Below are 5,141 nucleotides of genomic sequence, written 5' to 3' on the forward strand. Positions count from 1 at the left end.
AAAAATGAAAAAAGCACAGTCCATACTGTGTTAATGCAGATATGTATGTTACCTTTGAAAATCTGTGTGTTTTCAGAGCAAGGGGACCAGACTTTATGAAGATAGGTGGCCCAGATGATTCAGCTTCTTAGAGTACCTTGGCTACAATTTACTCAGAGTTCTGCACCCAGAACAGCTTCAAGGCTGCTGGTTGAGATGGTCTGGCCTTAGACTATTCTAGCCAGGACTACATATAAGCCTTGTATTTTCCCATTGCACAGGACTGGACAACAAAAGTTATGGCTAGTTCTCCCAGGACTTGACCATTATCTCAATTTTCTCAGGTTGCCCAAAGATTACATCACCCACAGACAACAGCAAGCAGTCTAGAGAACAAAACACCCATATTCCCAAGAGGTAGAGTAGGTGGTTTAGGTCATGTGATGGGGTATGGATGTTTATCATCATTTAGGAGGTTGTTACAAATTGTTTATTGGCCATGATCAGGGAGAAAGCTAAACAACTGAGATTAGATTCAGAGATTTCCTACTGGAGGGAAAAAAGGGGATATAGTATAAAAATGATGGGATAAAAGGGTGGATAGTTGAGTCTACTTAACAACCACTAGTATCAAATATTTTACATTGGTATAGATTTTTGCATATTGATACAAATTTATGGTTATTTTTGTTATACTGTGTATGTTTCTACTCTTGTTTAAGGTATTGTACTTATGTGGTGTGGAATAATCTTTTTGTACAATGTGAAGATGTGTTGCTCTGGTTGGTTTAATAAAAAGCTGAATGGCCAATAGCTAGGCAGGATTTCTAGACATTGAGAAAATTGGGAAGAAGGCATAGATACTGGGAGATGGAAAACAAGCAAGGCATTCAGGAGGAGAGGTAACAGCCACATGGCAGCACATAGATTATTAGAAATGGGTTAATTTAAGGTATAAGATCTAGTTAGAATCAAGACTAAGTTTTTAGCTGAGCTTTCATAATTAACAATAAGTCTCCAGCTGATGGTCACAACCAAAAAAGTTCAACTACATCTATGCAGCTCATTTACCATGGTAAATTTCTAGTCCTTGTAAGTTATTATTACAAACTGTTTAGGATAACAAAAAAATACAGTTAGGTCACCTGTAACAATCAAACTTGTAGCCATGTTAGATATGTTTTCAAAGTTAAACAGTGATATATTTTAGATAGACAGGTGGTCCTCAAACACTTCAGAGACCAACAGAATATGGAATTTAAGTTATTTTAATAAGATTAGGCTTTTCATGACAATGAGACATGTCCTTTCCTAGTAACACCAATCTACTTCAGAGAAGATGATGGGCATCAAAAAACCTCCATATGGAATTTGCTTTCTTTGTGGCAAATGTTAGCCAATGGGCAAGTTCCCTTGCCTGAACTGCTGACAGTATGCTGTCCAAATTGGACAAGCAAGACAAAAAAGAAAGCAACTGCCAAACTTTACCAAAACAAGGCAGGACAGACCTTCAAAATACCTGCTTCACAGAAAAGTCTGTCAGATATTCTAGACCTATAGGTTGAAGATTGCTGTGGGATGGTCTGTATGTCAAATTGCTCTGATTGGTCAATAAATAAAACACTGTTTGGCCAGTGGCCAGGCAGGAAGTAGGTGGGACAAGAAGAGGAGAATTCTGGGAAGTGGAAGGCTGAGTGAAGGAGTCACTGCCAGCCGCCACCATGACCAGCAGCATGTGAAGATACTGGTAAGCCATAAGCCACGTGGCAAGGTATAGATGTATGGAAATGGATTAATTTAAGCTATAAGAACAGTTAGCAAGAAGCCTGCCATGGCCATACAGTTTGTAAGCAATATAAGTCTCTATGTTTACTTGGTTGGGTCTGAGTAGCTGTGGGACTGGCAGATGACAAAGATTTGTCCTGACTGTGGGCAAGGCAGGAAAACTCTAGTTACAGAAGATGGATGACCCAATGTTACAGAGGAACCTTGGGTGATTCTCCAGGCAGCCAGCTGTTTCTGTCATTTTTATAATTTTGGAAGTTGTTTGCTTTTTACTTCCTGTTTATTCAGGTAAAGTTATATCCTTCTTGGGTGTCTGATGGAGTTGAAGACTAGTTTTAGCTACAGTTTTCCTTGCTACCAAATTAAAAAAAAAGAAATCACAAAAAAGTATAAAGTGTATACTGTTGAGAGACGTAAAGGCTTAAATTGTTAAATCTAAGAAAATGTTTAGAGGTCAAAAAATAGTTTGGGTTGGTAATACAAGTTAGGATAGAAAGTGAATTAGGTACAAAACTTTGAACTCACCAAGATAGGATAGATAATGAAGTATTTTCTCTGAATTTGCCAAATACAAATGGACTGGACACTGTGAATATAATTCTTACCTGGTAATTTTTCTTATTACATAGTTTTACTGTGTTAAAGTTAAAATCATTCTTTTTATCTAGACAAAAAGGGGAAAATGTTGTGGAATAATCTTTTTGTATACAATGAAGATGTGTCTTTGCCAAGACACCTTTTTGCTGTGGGATGGTCTGTATGTCAAATTGCTCTGATTGGTCAATAAATAAAACACTGATTGGCCAGTGGCCAGGCAGGAGGAAGTATAGGCGGGACAAGGAGGAGAAGAATTCTGGGAAGTGGAAGGCTGATGTAGAGACACTGCCAGCCGCCACCGCCATGACCAGCAGCATGTGAAGATACTGGTAAGCCACCAGCCATGTGGAAATGGATTAATTTAAGCTATAAGAACAGTTAACAAGAAGCCTGCCACGGCCATACAGTTTGTAAGCAATATAAGTCTCTGTGTTTACTTGGTTGGGTCTGAGCGGCTGTGGGACTAGCGGGTGACAAAGGTTTGTCCTGACTGTGGGCAAGGCAGAAAAACTCTAGCTATACCTTCTTATTGGTTTTATAAAGAGCTGAATGGCAAATAACTAGTCAGGAAGAGGTTAGGCAGGACTTCCAGGCAGAAAGAAAGAAAGAGGAGATGAATCAAGGTATAGAAAAGCCCCCAGAGGACACAGAGAAGAAACAGGAAGTATAAGATGGAAAAGAGGTAAAAAGCCATGAGATAAAACAAAGATTAACATAAACGCATTAATTTAAGTTACAAGAGCTAGTTAGATAAGCCTAAGCTATGGGCAGTGCTTTCATAATTAATAATAAGTCTTTGTCATTTTTTTGTGAGCTGGCAGCTCAAAGAAAAATGCTTCTACAGGAAAGGGCTAATACATGGGGTTTGAATTTCTTTACAACTTAGCTCTTAGGCCACCTGATCAGCCTCTTTTTAGCCATTTACTGCTTTCAACCTGAACATTTTTTTTTTTATAGAATTGGCCTAAAATTGTGATCATTAATGGGTCTTACCTCTCAGACCTGTTGTGGCATGAGATAACCAGAGCAGAGCACACAGAAAAATGCTCAGACCCAGCAAATGCACTGAACAGAGGGACCGTTTTCATCGTGGTGATTATATTTAAGCCTTGAAAACCTTAAGTGCATAAAAAAGGAGGCCATCAAATGGGTGATTTTATCATCTGGTTCTAGAGAGCTTAAGCCAATGCCAGGACACCGGACAGACTGAGGATGTTTTCACACACATTAGCAGCCCTGGGAAGGAAGCATTGCTATTATTCTCTGAGGTGCAAGATGGCCTTGCAGCTGCTAAAGCTGTGGGGGACTTGGAAGAAATGGAAAATGCCTGGAGTGTATGAGCTCAGCCAGATGGGCTCCTCTAATGCTCAGCCCTCTACCCTCTCACCTCAGCCCACAGAACTCCCAGGTTGCCCATCATACTGCTCTGTGCATTTACATTCCTGGAAATAACAAATCAGAACTATTCCCATCCCCAAACACACATCCTCCCAAGCCCTGCTTAAAAACCTTCCTTTGGATTTCTTTGGTCAACGGTTCTTAGTCATGAAAGATCTAGCCTGTAGCTTTACCCCACAGACCTACACCAAGTTCTGTGAGAAACTTACCATACTAAAGAAAGGGGAAACATCTAATCACTATTAAGCTGATGATAGTTTGTCATGTGACTTATTTTAATTGCTCTTCAACATTAAGTACTTAAAAGGAAGCAGCCTGGCAGCCCCCTGGTTTGGCAATAGGGAAACTAAGACACATAGAAATTCCGCTAGAGGCTACAGATATTAAGTACAGAGGCTCCTCAGAAAAGTAAAGGAGCAGTCCAGCCACACCATTGCTGGTTGCATACCCACTGGGCTCTAAACCAGCACTGCAGAGATGCCTGTTCACCTAGGTGCACTGCAGCAGTAGCCACAAGAACCCTGAGTCTGAGGCAGCCTGAGTGCCTGTCCACTGATGAGTAAAGAAAATGTGGTTTATATTCATTCACAATGGAGTTTTTCAGCTACTGGGAAGAAAATACCACATCAGTTTCAGGAAAATCGATAGATCTGAAGACCATCTTGTCTGGTGAAATAAGCCAGCAAGAAATATGCTGCATGTTTTTTTTTTTTTCATATGTAGAACTCCGATTTAAGAAGAAAGCCATGCAAGTGTGATGGTAGTAGGTGTTGAAGAAGAGACAGGAGAGCCATGGGGGAGAAGAGGAAGAACGAGAGCGGGAAATACCAGGGACGAGTGAAGTTAAAAAAATATTGTGACTTGCTTGAAAATGTCAATTAATAAATTCAGTCACATACTAGTGCCTCCTTGTCACTAAGGGACAGAACAGGGTCAGACTGACATCTGATTGCCTACTGTGAGCCAGTCTTCTCTGGCCTCACAGGCCTAGCATGTGGTGACTAACCACCGTCCTGGCCCAGGACAGCCACTTTAAGCTTCTAGTTAACTTGAGCAGTGAAGGAACTGAGCCTTAGTGCAGTCTGGTAGTGTATCTTCGCAGTTAGTCTCCAGTGCTGAGCTGGGATTAGAAACTCATTTTTCTAATTCTAAAAGATGAATCATGAATAAATTATTGATTCAACAAAAATAAGATTGAGCATGTAACCTTATGAACACCGAGAATCCAGTGTTTTTCCTGCCTTTCTATGAAGAGGAGGTAGATGTCTAGCAATAAACATGATAAATAATATCTATGTCATATGTTAACTTTGGTGAAAGTTTACCAGCCTTCAGAGGGGCTGGAGAAATGGCTCTATAGTTAGGGTAAATTTAGAGCAAGG

This window comes from Peromyscus leucopus, chromosome 1, assembly GCF_004664715.2.
Source record: "Peromyscus leucopus breed LL Stock chromosome 1, UCI_PerLeu_2.1, whole genome shotgun sequence".
NCBI classification, from domain to species: Eukaryota; Metazoa; Chordata; class Mammalia; order Rodentia; family Cricetidae; genus Peromyscus; species Peromyscus leucopus.